Source organism: Anomaloglossus baeobatrachus, chromosome 1, assembly GCF_048569485.1.
Source record: "Anomaloglossus baeobatrachus isolate aAnoBae1 chromosome 1, aAnoBae1.hap1, whole genome shotgun sequence".
NCBI lineage: Eukaryota > Metazoa > Chordata > Amphibia > Anura > Aromobatidae > Anomaloglossus > Anomaloglossus baeobatrachus.
In genome coordinates this window covers 879484188-879510752 of record NC_134353.1, presented here as the reverse complement: position 1 = coordinate 879510752, position 26565 = coordinate 879484188, and the positions used below count along the sequence as shown (strand labels likewise).

Genomic DNA, 26565 nt, shown 5'->3' with positions numbered 1-26565 from the left:
CAAAAAAATCGAACGTCTGGTTGTTCATTGTTCCCGAGGCAGCTCACATCGCTCCGTGTGACACCCCAGGAACGATGAACACAGCTTACCTGCGTCCCGCCGGCTATGCGGAAGGAAGGAGGTGGGCGGGATGTTTACGTCCCGCTCATCTCCGCCACTCCGCTTCTATTGGCCGGCCGCTGTGTGACGTCGCTGTGACGCCGAACATCCCACTCCCTTCAGGAAGAGGATGTTCGCTGCCCACAGCAACGTCGCTCAGCAGGTAAGTGCGTGTGACGGGGGTTTAACGACTTTGTGCGCCATGGACAACTAATTGCCCGTGACGCACAAACGACGGGGGTGGGTGCGATTGCTCGTGCGATCGCACAATAGATTGTCTCGTGTGACGCCCGCATTAATGTCGCTTTTTTGAAGCGGATTATGATGGAATCTGGTTTAAAAGTAGGTACTGTTAAATCAATGGGCTCCAAAAAAACATAAAATATCCATATGTTTCTGCCATCTTGAGTCCTTTAAAGCCAAAGCTGTCAATTCAAAAAAAGGATGGAGGAGACCAGAGCAAAACAGTAGTTATTAAGGTGGCCGACACTGCTCATCTGTACCAAGAGTGCACCGAACCCTGTGCTTGGTTTGAACAGTCACGGTGTGTGGACAGGCTCACGTTAGGACATAAAGATTTATGTAGGCGCTGTATACATGAAACAAGATTTTATTTCACTACTTTTGCAAAGTTGCATTATTTAGTTTATTATTTTAAATGCTGTTAGGCAAAGAAAGCAACTGGTTCATAAGGAATATATGTGAATTAAAGGGGTCATCTGCTACTGAAAACCCATTCTTCAATGGAATATTAGAGAATTCTACTCTAAATTAAAGGGGTTGTCAACTACTCAAATAACCTCTTCTCATCTGAGTGTTTGCCTCCGTTAAAATTAAAACACTTACACTCCCCTTTGGTGTTGGCGCTGTTCCAGCAGCACTTGATCTCCCAGGGATCAGGTGAGCTCTACAAGCAAATAGCGCCAGGTTCTCTCTCCACCTTCAGACTTATCAAACATCAATAAGAAGTGAGTGGCCAGTCATAGCTCTGAATCCCTCTTGATATTCCTTTCACCTGAAGGCGAGGGGAGGCAGTGCTGATTTGGCACAGGGCTCGATTGAAGAGAACAGCACCAACACCAAAGGGGAGTATAAGTGTTTTAGTTATAAAGGGGGCAAATACTCCGATTAAGAAATTATTGTATTATGCTCGGATAAGTAAAGGTCTGGCTCACAGAGGTTGTAATAACGATGGAAAGGGAGAGTAAGGCCCTGACTACAAGAAGTGGGGGTCGGGGTACCTCCTGACACTAACCTGTGTCTGACCCCTCAGCTCCCCTAGTATCCCTATATGAATCCCTCAACTCGTTGCCGTCACGTGCCTAGTCCTTTACTGTCCCTTCACTCACCCTGTATAGTGCCAAAGCTGGTGAGTGCACTAGACGTCACCACTACTGTAAAAAAACACAAGGGAAGGAAGACAGACAGGCGAACATAGACAAAAGGATATGCACCAACTACTGCAGTCAAACACCAGGGCTGCAAGACAACTGAGGTCAGCAACTTGACTGCTGCAGCCAATAACCAGGGCTGCAGGCTAGGTGGCATGGTTTCAACAGCTTACACAGACTTCCTCCTTCAGCAGAGGTCATTTCAGAATGAATCTATAACCGGCATCATCTGAAAGAACATGTGACTACTTAAAAGTGAAGGGGACTGGTCAAAAGCAGCTGCAGCTGAGATAAACTAACAAGAAACTAACAGCAAGGAAAGAGTCCTTAACCCTTACTGCACCAAAAGAAAGAAAATATGTTTAATATCCAGAGTCTCACAAGGCAATGTGAGACAGATCCCAAAACTGTCACATGTCTCCCAAGGACTGGAGACCCCCGTGACAGGTTGTCTGAGTAGTGGACAACTCCTTTAATAGAACAGTACCTAGAACTATTACCCACAGCAGAGAGCACCTATCTGGTCCCCGGATTCAATAAGAACAGTGTAACACCAAATTTCCCTGCTGCAGCACCACAGCGGAGTGTAACAATGGCTGCCAGATCTCATTTTGGATCACAGATACTTTGGAATCCGCTTATTATTGGGGGATCACTGTGCACATAGATGGATTTTTTAATGCAATTATCTTGTAGGTTGTGAAATGGATACGGGCGGCACGGTGGCTCAGTGATTAGCACTGCAGTCTTGCAGCGCTGGGGTCCTGGGTTCAAATCCCACCAAGGACACCGTCTGCAAGGAGTTTGTATCTTCTCCCATGTTTGTGTGGGTTTCCTCCAGGGTCTTCTGTTTCCTCCCCAACTCCAAAGACATACAGATAGGGAATTTAGATTGTGAGCCCCAATGGGGACAGTGTTCCTAATGTATGTAAAGCACTGTGGAATATGTTAGCGCTATATAAAAATAAAGATTTATTTATTTATTTTAGATATACTGGACTGGAGAAAGAGAAGACTGGAAATTTGGTGATTTTCCTACATTTGCATGGAAAGGTACACGTGATGATTTGCAATGTCTATGTATTTAGATGTTAGAAAAAAAAAAATGGAAACCAAACACCACGGATTTGTAGTGAATAACAGATTCTGCAAAGGAAAAAGATGACAGGCACAGAAAACAGAAACGCTCCATGTTAACCCTTTAAAGGCAGAGGTTATGCATAGCCATAACTGCAAACGTAAAACAACTTTCACCATACAGGTGAATCTGGACATCTTACATTTCTATAATACAGACCTAAAACATGGTTCATTTTTCCCATGACAAAACTTTTTATGGGCATTTTCAGAATGTGACTTTTTCAGCGTTTTTTTTTATGTTTTCTAAGAGTTTTTGCTTAAAAATCCCCCACTATAATATTTTAATTGTTTAATGGACTTAAACAAAGACCAAAACACAAAAACATCTGTAAAATGTCAGTAAAAAAATACTCATCACAAATGCACTCAGGAAATGGCAATAAAATGCTAAAAAAAAAAATCAGGTGTAGAAAAAAAAGGAGCGATTCCTGAAAAGTTTTCTTCTTGACAAAATTGACTTTGTTTGCTGTCAGAAAAAGATGCAAAAAATTAAGAGAAAAACCTCTCCACCTTTGACCCGGTGACAGTTCCTCTTTAAAAGTTAATTGGCTTCCTATTAAAATTGGCCATAATATTTGTATGGTTTATATGGATGAGAGATGTGTAACATGCACCAGGACAGTGAAGCTTTTTCGTAATATCTTTCTATAAACCAGTGGACGACAACCTGTATTTCTGGAATGGTTACACAGGACGCTGGACTTATTATATTTGGTCTCGTAAATGGAAAACTGCTTTCGTTCTCCAACATTAGGTTGGTGAGACAAATAAATCTGGAGACTTTGGAAAAAAATTCTGAAAGCATTTTTTTCTGAATTCCTATAACAAAAAAAGCAGCTTACGTCAAAGCATAGTATATATTAGACTACGTTTTTTCCATGGACCATTTCCAAATTTTTTCTGTGCTGCCGGTTGTAATGCAGCGCACCAAATGCCTCCAAATTGAGCACCATAGAAGCTAACTTTAAGGCTAAGTTCTCATGTTACGTATTAAGCGGGAGCTTTCTTTGGGAATTTACATGCTGAAAATCCACAGAATACGACAGGGTGGGCCATAAGTATGGATGCACCCTGGGTGGGCCATAAGTATGGATGCACCCTGGGTGGGCCATAAGTATGGATGCACCCTGGGTGGGCCATAAGTATGGATGCACTCTGGGTGGGCCATAAGTATGGATGCACTCTGCGTGGGCCATAAGTATGGATGCACTCTGCGTGGGCCATAAGTATGGATGCACTCTGGGTGGGCCATAAGTATGGATGCACCCTGGGTGGGCCATAAGTATGCATGCACCCTGGGTGGGCCATAAGTATGCATGCACCCTGAGTGTGCCATAAGTATGGATGCACCCTGAGTGGGCCATAAGTATAGATGCACTCTGGGTGGGCCATAAGTATAGATGCACTCTGGGTGGGCCATAAGTACGGATGCACCCTGGCTGGGCCATAAGTACGGATGCACCCTGGGTGGGCCATAAGTATGGATGCACCCTGGGTGGGCCATAAGTATGGATGCACCCTGGCTGGGCCATAAGTATGGATGCACTCTGGGTGGGCCATAAGTATGGATGCACTCTGGGTAGGCCATAAGTATGCATGCACTCTGGGTAGGCCATAAGTATGCATGCACCCTGAGTGTGCCATAAGTATGGATGCACTCTGGGTGGGCCATAAGTATAGATGCACTCTGGGTGGGCCATAAGTATGGATGCACTCTGGGTGGGCCATAAGTATGGATGCACTCTGGGTGGGCCATAAGTATGGATGCACTCTGGGTGGGCCATAAGTATGGATGCACCCTGGGTGGGCCATAAGTATGGATGTACCCTGGGTGGGCCATAAGTATGGATGCACCCTGGCTGGGCCATAAGTATGGATGCACCCTGGGTGGGCCATAAGTATGGATGCACCCTGGGTGGGCCATAAGTATGGATGCACCCTGGGTGGGCCATAAGTATGGATGCACCCTGGGTGGGCCATATGTATGGATGCACCCTGGGTGGGCCATATGTATGGATGCACCCTGGGTGGGCCATCAGTATGGATACACCCTGGGTGGGCCATCAGTATGGATACACCCTGATAAAATGGAAGTGGTTGCCGATACCACCCTACCGTTTGTGGCATATTAATACATTTTTTTTATCAGGGTGTATCCCTACTTATGGCCCACCTTAGGGTGTATCCATACTGATGGCTCACCCTGTACATTGCCAGTTTAGTATAGGATATTTTCCGCACTTAAATCCAACTGTGGTTGATATTAATAAATCTGCAGCATGTCAATTCTTTTGGTTTCAGTAGGAAAATCACACAATGCATTAAAAAGGGTGAAATTTGCACAAAATCTGCATGAATCACGTATGGATTTTGTTGTGGATTTTGCTGTAGATTTTGCTCCATATAAAATGGAGATAAACTGTGGAAAATCCAAATAGGCAGCGTGAAAACTATAGCATTTTTTTTTAGAAATGTGAGTGAAACCACCCTCTCAGGCTAGTTGTATGGAGGGGTTTGTTTTGTTTTTGTTTTTTTAGGTGTTTTTGGAGCAGAAACTGGCTATATGCTCACAGAGTTTTGGGGGGGGTGGGGGGGGGGTTAGAGGAAACTGAACAGAATCTACATGAAGAGTTTTGCATTTTTTTGTATAGGATTTGTAGAATTTCTATTCAGTTTCTGCTCCAACCATACCTTGAAAAACTCAATATGCGCATAGCCACAGAAGAGAAAATTTCCTCAAAAAGTCGAAAGTCTTCAAAAACTTGGAAGTGATCCAAGTTCAGTCTTTTGTTACGTCTTTTAATTGATTCAGGGTTTGGAAACCGTGAAGCAGTAATAAGTAATATTCATTCTTTGCTAGGAAGCCACCCACTAGCTATGGCTTAAACTACAGCAAAAAAAAAGTTAAAACCGTCAGTGAAGGCGCTTCAGAGAAAAAAGACCACCTACTTTTTCATGAAACGACTTTTCCTAAGAAAACGTTTGCAGGGCCATCAGTGTCTTAAAGAAGTGCACTATAAATATACAGAAAGATTGACGTGCACATCCAACAGGTGTAAACAGGTGCTAGATGAAACCACATAACTACAAAACATATACAGCTGCACACTGAAATGCTAACAATGAATAAGGGAACTCTGGTATTGCATTTGGTGTCTTAAAGAAAGATGTCGTGTGCACGTAGCCTAACACAGATTGGTCAGTAAAGTGGAGAAGGACCTAGGATGATATCCTCATCACATGCACTGAGCTTTTATGCAGAGATTGGGAAAAAAAGTGAAACAGACCTTCTCTAAAAGTATGTGTATACATATTTTATTTATACACACATGCTTTTAAAGAAGCATAGGTGAAAAATAATGAAGAAATCACTACAACTTGATCATGGTTTGGAACAGAGTATTTTTTAGTGTGCAGAAATACAGAATTTGTGCAGTAATAAACCAAATATGTGCAATGATAAAACAAATGGTGTGCAGCATGTCCAGACTATGTAACACTATTACAGGAAGGGTATATACTAACTAGAACTAGAACTGTCTCCCAGCACTCCCCAGGTTCAGAGAGCACTAACCACATGAAGAGATGATCTATTTCACTTTCTTTCCCAGTCTCTGCACAAAAGCTTAGGTCATGTGATGGTGACATAATCCCAGGTCCTTCTCCACTTCACTGACCAATGTGACCATCTCCATACCAGGATGGAGTTTACAAGCTGCACAGACGCTCGGCCATATAGCTAGAAAGGCTGCTCTGATCAGTGAGTACTAGTAGCACATTAGGGGTGTACTTACATCTTAGAGGAGATTCTACTAGAGTACAGTATGCCTGTTATGGTAGCCATATACCTATTTGTGCAGTAATAAAAATTGCTTAAAAAAAACAACTGTGGTTTGGAAAAAAAAAAATAAAAAACAAAAACCCAGAGAGATGCGCTAGAAGCGTGAAAAAGTCCACCCCCCACCCAGAACATACAGTTTGTAGCACATTTCCTAATTTTCACGTTCCCAATACCACTAGTTTGCTCTCTTCTTCACATGGATATTCTTCTTAACGCTTTTATGATTTGAAGTTTTGCAAAAATATTAACGCAGAGATTGTGGGGCCAAAAGGGCAAACACTTGGGTAGGGGGTCTACTTTCTTGGTGCGCAAGGATGAAGATTTCAGAAAAAGTCAATCACTGATGATTCTTTATCTTTCCCTTTCAAAAATATACCGTACATTTTGCTCTTATGTAGCTGAAGCAGAAAACATCAGCTAATTGGCTACTTGAACAGATGCATTTGGATTTTGCACTCACGACCAGTCACTTAGCTGTGACCTGTACAGTACCGCTATCATATATTTCCTCGAAACGACCTCATTACAGGGCACAAAACATAAATTACAGGTTCTATAGGTAAACAGTGGGCTTCGTGCCTAAAAGCTTGTAATTGATCCCAGTTCCATCAATTTCCAGAGAGAACATGGTTCTTTCTTCGTCAAAATGTGCTGAGGATTTGAGTTTCCATCCACTTGTATATGACTATAACCCTTGTGTGGTGATGTTTCAATTTACTCTGATATCTGGTATAATATAGTGATAGAAAAAAAAAATAAAGCGTGAATGTTGAAAATGTACATACAGGTGCATCTCAATAAATTAGAATATCAAAAAGTTAATTTATTTCAGTAATTTAATACAAAAAGTGAGACACATATATTATATAGAGTAATTACACACAGAGGGATCCATTTCAAGTGTTTATGTCTGTTAATGTTGATTATTATTGCTTACAGGCAATGAAAACCCCAAAGTAATTATCTCAGAAAATTTCAATAAAATTACCACAAAACACCTGTAAAGGCTTACTAAGCGTTTAAAATAGTCCCTTAGTCTGGTTCAGTAGGCTACACAATCATGGGGAAGACTGCTGACTTGACAGATGTCCAGAAGGCAGTCATTGACACACTCCACAAGGAGGGTAAGCCACAAAAGGTCATTGTAAAGAAGCTGGATGTTCTCTATCTAAGCATATTAATGGAAAGCTGAGTGGAAGGAAAAAGAGGAAAAAGTGTGGTAGAAAAAGGTGCACAAGCAACTGGGATAACCGCAGCCTAGATAGGATTAAGAAAAGGCCATTCAAAAATTGGGGGGGGGGCATTCACAAGGAGTGGACTGCTGCTGGAGTCAGTGCTTCAAGAGCCACCACACACAGACGTATCCAGGACATGGGCTATAAGTGTCACATTCCTTCTATCAATCCACTCATGACCAATAGACAACGCCAGAAGCGTCTTACCTGGGCCAAGGAGAAAAAGAACTGGACTGTTGCTCAGTGATCCAAGGTGTTGTTAGCAGATGAAAGAAAATGTTGCATTTTATTTGGAAATCAAGGTCCCAGAGTCTGGAGGAAGAGTGGAGAGGCCACAATCCAAGCTGCTTGAGGTCTAGTGTGAATTTTCCCACTTTCAGTGATGGTTTTGAAAGCCATGTCATCTGCTGGTGTAGGTCCACTGTATTTTATCAAGACCAAAGTCAGCGCAGCCGTCTACCAGGAAATTGTAGAGCACTTCATGCTTTTCTCTGCTAACAAGCTTTTTAGAGATGGACTTAGCACCTGTCGTCCACACTACCAAAAGTAAAAAATACCTGGTTTAATAACCACAGTGTCACTGTGCTTGATTGGCCAGCAAACTCACCTGACCTAAACCCCATAGAGAATCTATAGGGTATTGTCAAGAGGAAGATGAGAGACACCAGACTCAACAATGCAGACGTGCTGAAGGCTGCTATGAAAGCAACCTGGGCTTCCATAACACCTCCGCAGTGCCACAGGCTGATCGCCTCCATGCCACGCAGCAGTAATTTATGCAAAAAGAGCCCCGACCAAGTATTGAGTGCATTTACTGTACAAATTTTTCAGTAGGCGCCAACATTTCTGAGATTAAAATCATTTTTTCAGTTGGTCTTCTATAATATTCTAATTTTCTGAGATAATGATGTTTGGGTTTTCATTGGCTGTAAGCCATAATCATCAACATTAACAGAAATAAACACTTGAAATAGATCCCTCTGTGTGTAATGACTCAATAATATATAGGAATAGATCACTCTGTGTGTCATGACTCTATATAATATATGAATTTCCCTTTTTGTATTGAATTACTGAAAAAAATTACCTTTTTGATGATATTCTAATTTATTGAGATGCACTTGTATATTGTTTTTGCTTTCCTTGCCTTCTCCTGATCTTGAGTTCCATCATGTCTACACCAGTCAGATCCAATGCTACAATCGCATTTTTACTCATTCAAGATGTTAAATTTCCCCCACTTCCCTGCAGTCGTCTGCCGGGACATTGTTTGTATAGAGCATCTTGTACGTTCTGGAGAGGGCAAGATGAACCTCTGTGGAGGCCCCAGCCTAAACATGTGGGAGGAAGACACGATCTGGAGGAAAGAAGGGAAATACAGTATAGAGAAAGGCTCTGTTCACGTTTCCAGCCTACATTGGAATTATATATCACGAGAAACTTCTCCGACTGAGGAATGTACAGTATAGTCATGGCCTAGGGGACGTAGCCAACAGGCGCTGATTGAAAAAAAAAATATAAATATCTAGAACATATTTTTACTGTATACCTACGCTATTACGTACCATAAAATATCCCAGATATACCTACAAATAGCTGCCTGACAGAGACTATAAAGACACTCTTGGTCTGCATTGATTGAATGGAGCTGCATAGTTACATTTGACATATATATGCTGGGAGCTTTTCCTAACGTGTATGCCAGATAGCCTCCAAATCCTATCATTCAGGATTAAGACTTAGGGAACGCAACGCATTGTAAAGTCTGTGGAGTTACTTTTCTTAAACATTCAAGTAGGTCTGGGGTCGGACAATCATATAGCATTGGATGTGAGAGAATCGTATGCGATATGCTAATGACACTTGGGTCAAACGCTGCTGCGAGCGTTAACCGAGGGTCAATCACGGTGATCCGATTCTCCCGCATCCAAGCGTAAGAGCATAAGTACGGAGAAGAAAGAGAGATTCATTTCTCCATCTTCTACATTGTCTGTCACAGCGAATAACGGACTCTACTTGGATGACCTAGACGTCCATGGGTCGGGAGTGAGCCGAGATATGCTACCAATTGCAACACACTGACTTTTTTTCTCATGCTGATGCTCTGCCTCACTGAGTAACATTGGTCAGAGTGCAATGCAAGATTTTGTCTCATTGCACTCGTCAGATTCAGAGGGAGCAAGGCCTGAATGTAATATACAGACAGGGTAAAGGGGGCTTTACACGCTACGACATCACTAATGCGAACTTGTTGGGGTCACGGAATTGGTGACGCACATCCGGCCGCATTAGCGATGCCGTTGCGTGTGACACCGATGAGCGATTTTGCATTGTTGCAAAAACGTGCAAAATCGCTCATCAGTGACATGGGGGTCCATTCTTAAAAATCGTTACTGCAGCAGTAAAGAGGTTGTTCCTCGTTCCTGCGGCAGCACACATCGCTCCGTGTGACGCCGCAGGAACGAGGAAGCTCTCCTTACCTGCCTCCCGGCCGCTATGCGGAAGGAAGGAGGTGGGAGGGATGTTACGTCCCGATCTGCTGACAGGTTCCCTTTAACCAAGGAATAGTTGAAAAGAATCTTACATAGGTCAAATTCCAATTTACTCCAATTTCAAGCAAAAGAAATATATTACAAACAAAGCCAGCACTGACTTTGACGTTACAGCGTGTCAGTGTCGAAAAACAAAAGGTCCTGATCGGCAATATCGGGGTCTTCACTTTATTGTTGCTGCTTTCAATTTAGATGGCCGGAACCCTTGGGAATGAATGATGTATCAGTCAGTTGCTGAAAAAAAGTGATTTCCTAATACAATGTGTAAAGTATGTTCTACTGCAGAATCAGAGCCGAGCAGTTCCTTTTATATGCTCTTCGATGTTTCCTGCTTGCAGGTATCTATTCGGCACAGCCATTGCCAGGCTGTTCCTGAATGTTTATTAGTAATAACTTGTGTGCTTTAGATAAGAGGTGTGATATTAGAAGGTACATTAGTTAATCTTTAGCACCATAGAAATGTGAATTTTAGCACCATAATAAAGTATAAATAATAGGAGATTTTTGTGCAGCAGGTGGTTCAAGATAACATGCAAACAATGACTCAGACTGCCATACATCACTGTCATTCCTAACCATCTCCGAGAAATATCTCCGGGACGCATATATATATCAGATCAAGTTACGCTGTATGTGGCATAAGTGACGGAGACCAATACACTAGCTATACGTGATCCAACCGCAAGAAAACACTGTAATACAAATGTACTTTTCTATCATTCAGTCTTTCTCCAAGTTAGGAACCTGGACATTTTCTGTGCCCATTTTCAAGGCTTGTTGATCTAACAAGGCTAATGCTGGTATCTGATTATTTTCAGGGATGCAGGAATGTACAGTGCCTTGAAAAAGTATTCATACCCCTTAGCAGATAGTGCAATGACTGGCACAGAGCGGAAGCATCTGTCGCGGGCGGCGGGGCACTACGCTCGCTAACGCTCGGGTCCGGCGCTGCTGCTGCTGCTCGGTGGCTCGAGCGGTGGGTCGAATCCGGGGACTCGAGCGACGCTCCTCGCCCGTGAGTGAAAAGGGGATGGTTTGTTTTGGGGATTTAGTCCGTGACGCCACCCACGGGTTGTGGTGAAGATGGGCACCACCGCTGCTGGTGACGGGGATCCCAGGAGCGATGGTAGGGAGCAGCTGGGATGTTGTTTTCCCCCTCCGTGGGTAGGGGTTGGTGGTCCCGGGGCCCGGTGGTGTGACGGGGAGGCAGGGTCGGTGAGGTACTGGGTTGCAGGGACAGCGCGGCGCGGTGCCGGATGGCACGGGTGTACATACTCAGCAATAGAGGCACAAAGTCTCCGGTGAACCAAACGGCTGGATGGACGGGTCCTGCAGCCGGCTGCAGTGTCTCTCCCCGGACAGGTGATGGTGGCTGTCTCTCCCTGCACCTTTGTGTACTTTGTTGACTCCAATGGCTTCCGAATGGTAGTCCACTCCCCGGTGTATAGATACTGGAGGAGCCCGTTTTGCCCGCAGGTGCTGGCCCTTGGATTTCTAGCCGGTGGCGGTGGCTGTATATCCTCACGGTGTGAGCGGTTGCCTTCAATCGGGACTTGGTTGTTAGGGAACCCCGGGGGTTCCTGTCACATTCGGATTTGACTATTGACGGCGGCTGCAAGCCTGGTCGGGGTCCGATGGCCCTGCCTGTGTGTGCTTAGCTTCACTCCGTTCCCCGGTCCGGTACCGGTGGGCCACCGCCCAGCCCCGCTCCTTACGGCTATGCGGAGTTCCACCAACTCCTGCAGACGGCCACCACCGTCTGCCAACCTTGCTCTCAGTGCCTGGGCTCCAACCCAGACACTTGCAGTTTTGTGACCTCTCACTTTCACCTCCTGAACTGAACTACTGCTTTTCCCGCCTCCAGGCCTGTGAACTCCTCGGTGGGCAGGGCCAACCGCCTGGCTCCGCCCCACCTGGTGTGGACATCAGACCCTGGAGGGAGGCAACAAGGGTTTTGTGTCTAACTAATGTAACTGTCCGGGGGTGGGGGTGTGTTCTGTCTGTGGCTACCTGGCTAGTCCAGGGCGCCACACATCCAAGTATCAATTAGGCGCCGCTCACATCAGTGATATTTTGCCGCAGGGCCGGATCCGTTGCAGATGTACTCCAGCTCAATTCACCTCCAATGGAATCGCGGCCGTGTGTGACGCACGCAACCACATGTGACTGCATCCCGCCGCCACTTCATTGGAAATGAACCAAACCAAAATGCATCTGCAACGGATCCGGCTCTATGGCAAAATACCGCTGATGTGAGCGGCGCCTTAGCCAGATTGGGAATAGCTGGAATGCAGCAGCCAGGGTCCCCTACCCTAAGAGACACAGCTTTTTGTACAGCTCGAATTAAATGATGAAGGGACTAGAGATGAGCGAACCGGTCCCGGTTCGGCTCGAGGCCGGTTCGCCGAACGGGGGTCCCGTTCGAGTTCGGTTCGTCGAACGTTCGACGAACCAAACTCGAACGTATAGGCTATAATGGGAGGCAATCACAAACACATAAAAATGCATTATAAATGTACACAAACAGTTAATAAACATTGCCATAACACTTACCGGTCCTCGCGATCCCTTCTGCACTCTGTCTCCTGCCGCTATTCCATCCGATGATCGCTGAATCCTCCCGGTGACCTGCACTGCCAGCAGAGATGCAGGACCTATCGTGACGTCAAAATAGCCATGTGACCAGTCACGTGGCTATTATCTCATTGGCTACAGACTGGTCACATGACTATGACACGTCATGTAGGACCTGCGAGTGCATCTCTCCGGTACACGGTGCACATTTGTGTATCGCCGTGTACCGGCGACATGCTCTAGCACACGGTCGACTCCCCGTTCCGTTAGGGACCGGCTGACACAGCCGGTCATTAACGGAGATCACCGTTGCCATAGCAACGCAGTTAGCGGTGACGTCACCGCTAACCGCGGCTCCGAGAGCACCGTTGCTATGGTAACGCGTCTGTCAGCGTTACCTCTGTTACCGCTGACAGCCAGCACTAATCACTCACGGAGGGAAAGGCTGCACGCTGCTTCCCGATTGTAGTGAGGATTGTAGTGAGGATGAGGTTCCCCAGCCCCAAGTGATGAGCAATCGTCACTACTACTACACTAGTGAGGATTGTAGTGAGGATGAGATGCCCCAGCCCATGATGGGCTGGTGAACCTCATCCTCACTACAATCGTCACTACTACTACACTAGAAAGAAAGAAGACAGAAGAGCAGGATCGTGGAGGGCTGACGGGGGTAATAAAGATGGAGTCTCTAATGTGTCTGTGTATTTATTTCTATTAAAGTATTTTTTCTCTGTGTGGTGTTTTTTTTAACCCTTTATTGGAGATTCTTAATGGCCGGGTCAAACGTGCCTGACATTAAGAATCTCTGGCTTAATACTGGCTAGTAAAACAAAGCCAGTATTAACTCATAATTACCCAACAAGCCACCCGGCTCCAGGGCTGTTGGAAGAGTTGGATACAGCGCCAGATGATGGCGCTTCTATGAGAGCGCCATTTTCTGGGACGGCTGCGGACTGAAATCCGCAGTAGAGGCGCCCAGAAATCTCGGGCTAACCTGTGCTGCGGATTCCAATCCCCAGCTGCCTAGTTGTACCCGGCTGGACACAAAAATGGGGCGAAGCCCACGTCATTTGTTTTTTCATTATTTCATGAAATAAGTGAAATAATTAAAAAAAAACGGGCTTCCCTATATTTTTGGTTCCCAGCCGGGTACAAATAGGCAACTGGGGGTTGGAGGCAGCCCATGGCTGCCAGCTGTACCTGGCTAGAATACAAAAATATGGCGAAGCCCACGTCATTTTTTTGGTGGGCAAAAAAATTCTGCATACAGTCCTGGATGGAGTATGCTGAGCCTTGTAGTTCTGCAGCTGCTGTCTGCTCTTCTCCATACAGACAGACAGCAGCTGCAGAACTACAAGGCTCAGCATACTCCATCCAGGACTGTATGCAGAATTTTTTTGACCCCTGAAAAAATTATGTGGGCTTCGCCATATTTTTGTATACTAGCCAGGTACAGCAGGCAGGTACGGCTGCCCCCAACCCCCAGTTGCCTATTTGTACCCGGCTGGGAACCAAAAATAAAGGGAAGCCCTTTTTTTATTATTTCATGAATTTCATGAAATAATTAGAAAACAAATGACGTAGGCTTCGCCCCATTTTTGTGTCCAGCCAGGTACAACTAGGCAGCTGGGGATTGGAATCCGCACCACAGGTTGGCCCGAGCTTTCTGGGCCCCACTGCTGCGAATTGCAGTCTGCAGCCGCCTCAGAAAATGGCATTTTCATAGAAGCGCCATCTTCTGGCGCTGTATCCAACTCTTCCAGCACCTGCCTGCTATACCTGGCTAGCATACAAAAATATGGCGAAGCTCACGTCCTTTTTTTGTAGTTTTTTGGCAAAAAAAATAAAAAATGCTTTCCTGGATTTTCCATTGCCAGTGAAGGTAACACCAAGCAGTGGGGGTTAGCAGCCAGTAGCTGCTTGGATTACCCTTAGCTAGCAATACAAAAAATGCAGCGGGAGCCCATATATATTTTTTTTAATTATTTCTTTAAATAACTAAAAAGAAAATGGGCTTCCCTGTATTTTGATTGCTGGACATCACAGTGCTGTAAAAATAAATCTTTAAAAAAAATGACGTAGCGCTCCGCGGTATTTTTGATTCTCAGCGCAGATAAAGCAGACAGCTATGGGTTGCCACCCTCATCTGCCTGCCGTTACCTTGGTTGGCAATCAAAATACAGGGAAGCCCATTCATTTTTTCTATTTAAAAAATAGTTAAAAAAAATGACGTTGGGTCCCCCCATTTTTGATAGCCAGCTAGGGTAAAGCAGACGGCTGTAGCCTGAAAACCACAGCTGGCAGCTTTACCGTGGTTGGGGATCCAATGTGGAGGTCCCCTCAGGCTCTTTTTTATAATTATTTTATAAATATTAATAATTACACAATAAAAGTAGGGTCCCCCCAAATTGGATCACCAGCCAAGGTAAAGCGGACAGCTGTGGTCTGGTATTCTCAGGGTGGGAAGGTCCATAGTTATTGGGCCTTCACAGCCTAAAAATAGCAGGCCGCAGGCACCCCAGACGTGGCGCATACACTAGATGCGCCAATCCTGGCGCTTCACCCCAGCTCATCCCGTGCCCTGGTGCAGTGGCAAACGGGGTAATAAATCGGGTTGATACTAGCTGTAAAGTCACCTGAGATCAAGCCCAGCAGTTTGTGATGTCATGGCGTCTATTAGATACCCAACATCATAAACTGTCAGTACTAACAAAAACAAAAAATCGACAAAAGAAATTTATTTGAAAAAACAGTCCCCAAAACATTTCCTCTTTCACCAATTTATTGTAAGAAAAAAAATAAAGGGGTCCGACGACGACTCTGGACCGTCTAGAATATGGGGGGGAGACACTCAGGGAACGTATCCCCCATTTTCTAGGAGTGCGGACCCTTCATGTGAGGAGTGTGGGTGCAATGAATCTGCACTCACTCTCCCCGGGTCCACAGCAGCAGAGTCCATGTCGTAATGGTTGCTACGAAAGCTGCAATGCCCTGCTCATGAGGTAAGGGCATGCCTAATCAGGAGAACTACTGTAGAGAAAGCTCTGCTCACTGGTATATAGGTGCTCAGAGGCAATAATAGATAAAATTAGTGAGTAACCTCGGCACTCTAAATCTCCCAGACTAAGTCAGTAAGTCACAATGGATAGTAATGCAAAATCACTCTTTATTGGTCCGTATTAAGAAAAAAATTTTTTTCATAAGCATATATGTTTTTGTCCAAAACAAGTTACAAATGACGTTTCGGCCTGAGCCTTCGTCAGATTGGACTTATCTGCATGTAATCATGAAAAATGACAATAATCAGTATCACATAAGAGTGAGAGAACAATAACATAAACTCGAACAATGTAGAGGTACAATTGGGATGCCGCAAAAAAATTGCAACACAGCAAGAAATGAAACACATGATACAAATGTCATAATACAGTACAAGGACAATATAGTAATGACAAATATGGGGTCAGAGTAGGCTTAGACAGCTCTGGTACGAAAGAGATGTCAATCATAAAGTAACATGTGCAGTAGGTGTAGAGCTACAGTATGCATGGCAGAGCTAATGGGTAGACCGACCATAGAAAAAGAACAGAGAAAAAGTGGAGAAAAAAATGGGTAAAAAAGTGGAGAAAAAGTGGAGAAAAAGTGGAGAAAAAGTGGAGAAAAAGTGGAGAAAAAAGTGGAGAAAAAAGTGGAGAAAAAAGTGGAGAAAAAAGTGGAGAAAAAGTGGAGAAAAAGTGGAGAAAAAGTGGAGAAAAAAGTGGAGAAAAAAGTGGAGAAAAAAGTGGAGAAAAAAGTGGAGAAAAAGTGGAGAAAAAGTGGAGAAAAAGTGGAGAAAAAGTGGAGAAAAGGTGGAGAAAAAAATGGAGAAAAAGTGGAGAATAAATGGAGAAAAAGTGGAGAAAAAAGTGGAGAAAAAAGTGGAGAAAAAGTGGAGAAAAAGTGGAGAAAAAGTGGAGAAAAAGTGGAGAAAAAGTGGAGAAAAAGTGGAGAAAAAAATGGAGAAAAAGTGGAGAAAAAAATGGAGAAAAAAGTGGAGAAAAAGTGGAGAAAAAATGGAGAATAAATGGAGAAAAAGTGGAGAATAAATGGAGAAAAAGTGGAGAAAAAAGTGGAGAAAAAAGTGGAGAAAAAGTGGAGAAAAAGTGGAGAAAAAGTGGAGAAAAAGTGGAGAAAAAAATGTAGAAAAAGTGGAGAAAAAATGGAGAAAAAGTGGAGAAAAAGTGGAGAAAAAGTGGAGAAAAAAAATGTAGAAAAAGTGGAGAAAAAATGGAGAAAAAGTGGAGCACCCTTTGGTGCCTTTCATGTGGCACTAAGGGGTGCTTAGCTTTGTATTTAGCCAAAAAAATGAAAAAAAAAATGACGTAGGGTTCCCCCTAGTTTTGTAGCCAGCTAGGGTAAAGCAGACGGCTGCAGCCTGCAGACCACAGCTGGCAACCTCACCTTGGCTGGTAATCCAAAACTGAGGGCACCCCACGCTGTTATTTTAAATTAAATAAATAATTAAAAAAAAACACGTAGGGGTCCCCCAAAATTGGATCACCAGCCAAGGTAAAGCAGACAGCTGGGGCCTGATATTCTCAGACTAGGGAGGTCCATGGTTATTGGACTCTCCCCAGCCTAAAAATAGCAGGCCGCAGCCGCCCCAGAAGTGGCGCATCCATTAGATGCGCCAATCCTGGTGCTTCGCCCCAGCTCATCCCGTGCCCTGGTGCGGTGGCAAACGGGGTAATATATGGGGTTAATACCAGATGTGTAATGTCACCTGGCATCAAGCCCTGGGGTTGGTGAGGTCAGGCGTCTATCAGATACCCGACATCACCAACCCAGTCAGTAATAAAAAAAAATAGACGACAACCACATTTTTATTTGAAAAAGCACTCCCCAATACATTCCCTCTTTAACCAATATATTAGAATGAAAAACAAATCCAGGTCTGCTGTAATCCAAGGGGTTGCCATGACGATCCACACTGTCCCAGTCAATGAAGAGCAGGATGTTCCCCATTGGCTGGGAGAGCAGTGCAGTGACCTGAGCTAACATCAATGGGTCAGCCCAGGTCACTGCAGGGGATGACAAGTGCTGCTGTCAGCGAGGTACATTACCTGCGCTGATCTCCAGCACACTGACAGCCCCTGTCACTGAGTTCAATGACCGGCGCCTTCACAGCCAAATATCGCGAGAGGCCCGTGACGTCACCGCTAGTCAGTCTCGGGTCGGAAGCGAGAGGTGATGTGACAAGCGGCGGCCATGGAGGACAGTGACAGCGCTGAGGTCGGGATGGCGGGACTTCATCACCGCAGGTAAGCCGAGCGGGACCATGTTTGTGTGTGTGTGTGTGTGTATGTGTATGTGTACATGCCGCAGGCAGGAGGGGGCGGAGCGAGCTGAGCGGGGAAGTGTGGGCTTCCTGCACGTAACTAAGATAAACATCGGGTTACTAACCAAAGCGCTTTGCTTGGATACCCGATGTTTATCTTGGTTACCAGCTTGTGGCAGGCTGCCAGCGATGGCTCCTGCACACTATAGCTGTAAAAAGCCATGCTTTTTGCTGCTAGAACCGTTCTCGAACGTATCTAGAACTATCGAGCTTTTGCAAAAAGCTCGAGTTCTAGTTCGATCTCGAACAGCCCCCAAAATCACTCGAGCTTAGAACTGGAGAACCGCGAACCGCGAACCGTGCTCAACTCTAGAAGGGACTTGGATATTCCTAAACATTCTGCAGAACTTTTAAGCTCTAGATTAAAGAAAAAGAACCTGCTACTTCCTGGTAGCTGTTTTTCATGGTTTAGAAGCAGAGGAAAGGAATTCCGTCTATAATTTTATCAAGACGGTACTTTAGTGTATTGCGGTGATGTTCCTGGGCTGATGGAAAAATATAACATTTAGTACAATGTGAGCGAGTGGACACTTTTGTTTGATTCATCCAATAAAAGTCTGAAAGCTGCTACTGCACAATGGCAGCAAGTATGCTTCAGTGCCTGTAGGCATTCTGTGCACTTGAAGGAAAGTTATGTGAATTTAGACTTTATTTTCAAGAAACTTAAGTATGAGGATGAAGAATGGTCAATATGTGGTGATTTGAAAGTCCCCTCTTTGCTCCTTGGGTAGCAAGGAGGATACATAAAGAAGCCATGCTTTTTTGTGTGAATGGAAAAGCCAGGAAAGGCGTCATCACTGGAGCCAAAAAAGTTGGCCAAGAAGAACATCTTTGCAACCTAGACTCAAGTAAACAGTTGTGAAATGTTTAGCTGATCCGACTAAAGTTCTCCTGACACCACTCCACATTAAGCTTGGACTGATGAAAAAGTTTATAAAAGTTCTACTGAAAGAAGGAGAAACTTAAGTAACTTTGTACCAAGGTTCAGGGATGGTCAAAAGTAAAATTGAAGGAAGGCATTTTTGTGAGTCCGGATATTTGGAAACTCCTAAATGATGACTTGTTTGAAACAAAAATGAAAGCTGGGGAGATTTTTAAAGAAGTTGTGAAGAAATTTCTAGGTAACTACAAAGAGTCAACAGTTAAGTCCATGGTGGAGAACATGCTGAAACGTTTGTCTCGGGTTGTCTGGTGAATTTGACGTTACATTTTTTTACATTCCCATTTGGACTACTTTTATGAAAACCTTGGTTCTGTTAGCAAAGCGCAATGAGAAAGATTTCATCAGGACATCAAGGAGATGGACCTACAATACCAAGGAAGATGGAAGGGGAACATGATGGGGGACGACTGATGGATGCTTCACAGAGAAGATCCGCAGTCTTCTTTAAGAGAAAAGGGATCAAGAGAAGCCAAGAAGAGAAAAGGAAAAGGAGCAAGAATTCATTTCCAATAAAATTGCAGAATGAATGTTCAATAATTTTTTACATATAATATCGTGCACATTTTTGGCTACAATAAAGATTTTTCTCGTTCATCTCACTTGTCCATATTTTCACACGCAACTTCACACCTGATGATTAAAAATGTGGTTTTTAAACTTTTTTAACATAAGAATCAAATCAATCAATGAATATGAAAAACTTTTCATAAATCAAAATATTGTATACTTGTGTTATTGTACTTCTCTCTAGCCCTTCGGCGCCAAACTGCCTTCTGCTACAGCCAAATATTTCACATACTGACTCAGTCCAGAGCACCTGCTCACATTTTTCTAAGTTCCCGTTTAAAGGTTTTTGTGCATAGACGAGTCTCTAGGCCTTGTGGCTGCCTTGAAAGTATGATTTTTGGTCTCAATTTTTCCATTAAAACCAATTCTGACTGGACAAATAAAAACACAAAAGGCTACATCTTTAGAAAATCTGGAGTTAGTTCTCAAAGATGTTTGGAACAACCTCAATGCAAGTTCTTTTAAAAATGGTCTGCAAGTGTACATTGCTGTTTTGAAAGCAAAGGCCAGACACACCAAATATTCCTTTACTTAAATTTCCCTTTTGATCTTTTACTTTGCGTTTTATTAACTGATAAAAATAACCAGTTAACACTTCTATTTCTAAAGGCATTTGTCTTTGCAGCACTCTTTCCACACCTGCCTAAAACGTTTGCACCGTACTATACAGTGTGTCCACCCATGTCCTGTCCATCGCCATTAACTTGAGAACGGCGGCAGCTATAGGCAGAGAAGTGGTGTTGAAGTGGTGTCTAGGTATAGTAAAGTAGCCATGCGCTATGCAATGAAACCACCTATAGCGCCACCTGGTGGAAAACAACGGAGTTAGCATTTGATCTCGAAAACTGAACGAGAGATAAAAAAACGTGAATTAAAAATTTAAGGTGAATTAAAAATCAAGGTTCGGGGATTGCATGCTTTACATGCAAACAAAACTCGTATGAGCATCGCTGTGCTCAGGTACGCTCGGTGCTCAGCCGAGTGCGAGCCGCTTGTGGCGTTTGAATGGCGCACACTGGGAGTAACAACAGCATGATCACATGTATAAATAAATAAATAATTAATAATAATAATAATAATAATGTAGTGTGCAAAAAAAAAAAAAAAGTTGGGAAAAGCCCGTCCACCCTCCATCGGAAATTATCTGCTTATGGCTGGCTGTATGAGGGCGGAGATCCGGGGTTTGGGTCAAGCTCAAGCCTGTGGAGCTAGGCTCGTTTACTGCCAAAGAACCGAGCCTCGATGGAACCGCTCATCTCTAACCATGAAGCAGCCTGTGATTAGCTGCAGTGGTCAGGAGACTTCAGCAGCCAATGGATTAATCAAAAAATCATCCATGACGCGCTGCTTAAGTCACTTGACAGGGTGCAGTTCTGGGAGCATATTGGACCTGACAGGTTCACTTTAATCAGTCTATCAGTTTGAGGTTTAGTTTCATGGTATAAAGAGCTTGCGAGCAGGATAATATTTTTAGTTAAAAGAAAAAGGTTTTGGTAATGATAATATTTTAGTACACGTCTAACATAAGTACAGAGGATTCTTACCCTACATGCAGTCTGATAATTCTGTCTGGATAAGTCTGGCTGAAGGTGGGATCACTTTCCTGAAAGATTAAACACAAAAATATATCATCAGATGTTCATGCATATAATAAAAACAACAAGATCTATAATACAGTATACCAGTGTGATGGTCAGAAAAGAAAAAGTCTTGAACTGCCAAAAGACACATTTTTAAATTTTAGCACACATTTGACTTATAGAAGGCTGCGATATGAAACCATAGTATAAACAGACATATGGCCTAAATGTGATTTAATTATAAACTTAAAGGGGTTGTTGTCCACCATTCCAACAGTGTCAGTCCTGGCTCTCCCAGGGCTCCCATGACACTGTTGTGTCAAGCAATCCCTGGGGCCAATCAGCAGATGCTTTACTATCCCCGATCCTTCAAACAAATCAGACATCCAGAGGATGCTGCAGATCTCAATTTCCATGGGAGTAAATTATGTGCAAAGGAAGGGACAGTGACAAATCTGCTGATTGGCTGCATGGATCGCTGCATGATATAATGTCACACGAGCCTCGAGAGACTAAAGGCCGCTTTACACGCTGCGATATCAGTACCAATATCGCTAGCGTGGGTACCCGCTCCAATCTGTTGTGCGACACGGGCAAATCGCTGCCCGTGCCGCACAACATCGCCCAGACCCGTCACACGTACTTACCTGCCCGGCGACGTTGCTGTGACCGGCGAACCGCCTCCTTTCTAAGGGGGCGGTTCGTTCAGCGTCACAACGACGTCACAGCTGCGTCACTGAACCGCCGCCCAATAGAAGCGGAGGGGCGGAGATGAGAGGGACGTAACATCCCGCCCACCTCCTTCCTTCCGCATAGCGGCCGGGAGGCAGGTAAGGAGGGCTTCCTCGTTCCTGCGGTGTCACACGGAGTGATGTGTGCTGCCGCAGGAACGAGGAACAACTTCGTTACTGCTGCAGTAATGATATTTGAGAATGGACCCCCATGTCACCGATGAGCGATTTTGCACGTTTTTGCGACGGATGTCACATGCAACGGCATCGCTAATGCGGCCGGATGTGCGTCACAAATTACGTGACCCCAACGACTTTGCATTAGCGATGTCGTAGCGTGTAAAGCCCGCTTAAGTGCTGACACCTCTGGAATGGCATCACACCAGATATGAGTATAGGTGTTATTATTTAACTTGAGGTATTTTACATGGTGATTAAGACGGGGTTGGCTGAGTTAAGTTCACCTCAAATCAGCGGTATTTTGCCGCAAACCAGATCCATTAGAAATTAGTTTCAGTTCAATTCATATCCATTGGAATCACGGCAAGATGCGGTCACATGCGGTTGTGTATGACGCGTGCAACTGCACGTGACCGCATCTTACTGCGATTCCATTGGAAATGAATTGAACTGAAACACATTTGTAACGGATCCGGTTTTGCGGCAAAATACCGCTGATGTGAGGTGAGCCTTAGGGGCACTTTGCACACTGCGACATCGCAGGCCGATGCTGCGATGCCGAGTGCAATAGTCCCCGCCCCCGTCGCAGCAGCGATATGTGGTGATAGCTGGCGTAGCGAAAATTATCGCTACGCCAGCTTCACACACACACTCACCTGCCGTGCGACGTCCCTGTGGCCGGCGACCCGCCTCCTTGTTAAGGGGGCGGGTCGTGCGGCGTCACTGCGACGTCACACGGCAGGCGGCCAATCGGTGCGGAGGGGCGGAGATGAGCAGGATGTAAACATCCTGCCCACCTCCTTCCTTCCGCATATCCTACGGAAGCCGCGGTGACGCCGGTAGGAGATGTTCCTCGCTCCTGCGGCTTCACACACAGCGATGTGTGCTGCCGCAGGAGCGAGGAACAACATCGGACCGTTGCGTCAGCGTAATTATGAATTACGCCGACGCTGCAACGATGATACGATTACGACGCTTTTGCGCTCGTTAATCGTATCATCTAGGCTTTACACACTGCGATGTCGCATGCGATGCCGGATGTGCGTCACTTTCAATTTGACCCCACCGACATCGCACCTGCGATGTCGCAGTGTGCAAAGTGCCCCTTAGTGGACAACCCCGTTAAGGGCATATTCATCAATAAGTGCAAAAATCTGGAGACTTTTCTTGTTTTGTGACAACTGGTGCATAGCTACTAAAAGGTGCATCATATTCCAGCTCACCCTTGATCAACTCTAGCATAGAAAAATACCAGTATTGGATCAGCCTTGTAGACTCCAGACTTTACATTTTTTGGTAACATCTCAGTAGTTAAGCATTAGGGAAAGAGAATTTACAGTAATTATGAGAATGGACAAGGATATACAAACATAACATAACTATGTGCATATTATGCGGAACCTAAACATATTATCCAGTTTGGAGACTCCATTTCAGAAGGGTCTCTTTATGATAAGTAGTGATTGACAGACCCGGACTGTAAAAGTCCGGATCCGTGCAGTTTCAAACTTACCCGAGTGCCAGGCCCGGCATTCTGGGTGTTGATCAGGATTCAGCAACTCAGAAAATAAAAAAAAATAAAAAAAAAAAAAAGGAAAAAAATAAAGAAAATAAGAATAAACCAAGCGCTCCATACCTAGCAAGGCTCTGGGCGCGGCTGTACACTGCTCCCCCATTCACTTCCAGGGCTGCTCATTACCTTCATTGCATATGCACTGCTTTCCCCTCCCACAGGCCGTCCTGGTATCTGTGATTGCTTGCAGTCAGACACGCCCCCAGCACGTGTGAAAATATCTGCATTCAACCAATCACAGGCGCTGTCTGTGGGTTTATGTCGTACACTAAAAATAAATAAAATATTTGGCATAGGGTCCCCCATTATCATACCAAGAACAGAAAAATCATACGGCTACAGATTGCAGGCCCCAGCTGTTCGCTTATCTTGGCAGTGTATCAAAATAGAAGGAACGCATGCAGCTTTTTTTTTTTTTTAAATTATTTAAATAAATCATTTAAAAAAAAAATGTGCGGACCCCCTTAATTTTAATACCCAGCCAAGGTAAAACCTGACAGCTAGCGGCTGGTATTCTCAACTTGGGGAGACCCATTCTTAGTGGGCAACCCCCCAGCCTAAAAATAACAGACTGCAGCCGCTCAGAATTGTCGCATCCATTAGATGCAACAGTCCCGGAACTTTACCCAGTTCTTCCCGATTGCCATGATGCAGTGGCAATCGGGGTTATATGGGGTTAATAACAGCCCACAGCTGCCACTAAGCCCTAGATTAGTAATAGAGAGGTTCTATGAGTACCATCCATTACTAATCTGTAAGTGAAAGTAAATAAACACAAACACTGAAAAAAATCCTTTATTTTGAAGTAAAATACAAAAAACTCTTTCACCACTTTATTAACCCCCAAAACACCCCTGCAGGTCCGACGTAATTCCCACAAGGTCCCACGACGATTCCAGCTCTGCTACAAATGTGAAGTGACAAAGCGCGATCATGGAACATGACGGCACAATGTAACTTCAGGCAGAGATTGAGCTGCGTGATCAGGGGTGACTTCACTCAGGTGATTTATGGTTACACCTGGAGGCTCCCACGGTCCTCCACCTGTCTCCTCCACCTAATGATAGGTCATCAATGTTAAAGTACCAGACAACCTTTATAATAAAAGTGTCAAAATCAGATTTTTCTTTGATCAAAGAACACCATGGCCACCTTGCCCCACACCTCCAAAGTACACATACATACTCATATATACTGGAATTATATACATGCACAGACAAATAGAAAGTGATTTAACAGCGTTTAAGCAGGAACAGGCAAGGGAAGGCATTAATACTTCACTAAACTTAGTAAGAGCAAATTGAGAATTAATCAGATAGTATAAGTGAAAGCTTAACACTGACATTTCAATGTTTCCTCCTACAAAGCTCCTTAAGGTGAATGGCTGCCAAGTCAGTATCAACATTCATCTCACGGGGTGTGAAGAGCGGGAGGGTGTTATTACATTTTCACTTCCATTTCTCCAGGTCACAGTGGCGTACGCTGTATATTGCTGACTCATGGACTTTCACGGTATAGAAAAGATTTCAATGTTTTCATTACCAAGTAATTGCTTGAAAAACTTGGATTCCTGACTGCTGGGCTCAATCCCTGGTACAGAACGAACGTCAGCTGAAACCATTGCTACATATAAATCTGATATGTGTGGAAATACATTTTACTTACTGTGAAACTCTAGAAATGTCTACACCAGCCTGCAGCTTCCCGACTGTTGCATAACTACCTACTAGCCAGCCCCGACAGCCTGCGCTCAGGTGCTCTTTGCACCTACTGACTTGTCAATGGTAGGTAATCAAAATTCCCAGGGCTACCTATTACACCCAGCTGCTCACAAACAATTGGCAGTACCAGTCACATTATAGGAGCCCGTTGTTATATCAGCGGGACATTACTGCTGCACTTGATCATTGACCACAATGCTGACATCACTACGGACAGCGATTGCCGGCTACAATGAAATGTCATCACACTTTCAGACACTTTTCAATTTGTTTGAGTTTAGAAACACTTTAAAATCCTTTTAGTGCTTTTACTTTAAAAACATGATAGCATAAGGCCGCCAAAAAAATAAATTAACATTGGCAAAATCCAGTTATCGAGGGGTTTGGCCAACAGTGTATGGGGGTCCTGGACAGATGGGGTTAAGGATCCAGGAAGTCTGATTTCATATCAACAATCCTCTTGTTCTGTTCATATAAAACACCACAAGAGAACTATGGGAGCAATTCTCTCATAGAGGATACAGGAGCAAAAGTCAGGTCAGATAGCTGCTGGCCGAACGAGTGCTCCTGTGTAAGAGAAAATCAGGTGAGATAGCTGCTGGCCGAACGAGTGCTTTTGTGTAAGAGAGAGTCGGGTGAGATGGTTTCTGGTCAAACGAGTGCTTCAGAGTAAGGGAAAATTAGGCGAGATAGCTGCTGGCCGAACGAGTACCTTTGAGTATAGGAGAGTCGGATGAGAAAGCTGCAGGCCAAACAAGTGCTCCTGTGTAAGAGAGCGTCGGGTGAGAAAGCTGCTGACTGATCAAGTGATACTGTGTAAGGGAGAGTCAGGTGAGATAGCTATGGGCTGAATGAATGTCCCTGTGTATGGAAGAGTCGAGTGAGACAGCTATGGGCCAAGTGAGTGTCAGGTGAGATAGCTGCTGGACGAATGAGTGCTCCTGCGTAAAGGAGTCAAGTGAGATAGCTGCTGGATGAATGAGTGCTCCTGCGTAAGGGAAAGTCAGGTGAGCAGCCTGCTGGTCAAATGAGTGCTATTGTGTAATGGAGAGTTGGGTGAA

At 44.5% G+C, this 26565-nt stretch overlaps 1 protein-coding gene across 2 annotated transcripts in view; it reads right to left on the bottom strand.

Annotated features, from left to right (window-relative positions):
* The window catches only part of GHR (growth hormone receptor), a 511317-nt gene that overhangs the window by 275935 nt on the left and 208817 nt on the right, over positions 1 to 26565 (bottom strand). For both annotated transcript variants that reach the window (XM_075326446.1, XM_075326451.1), the window contains exon 4: positions 21264 to 21322. The gene's annotated coding sequence lies outside the window, so the exon portion shown is untranslated. The remainder of the gene's footprint in view (positions 1 to 21263; positions 21323 to 26565) is intronic.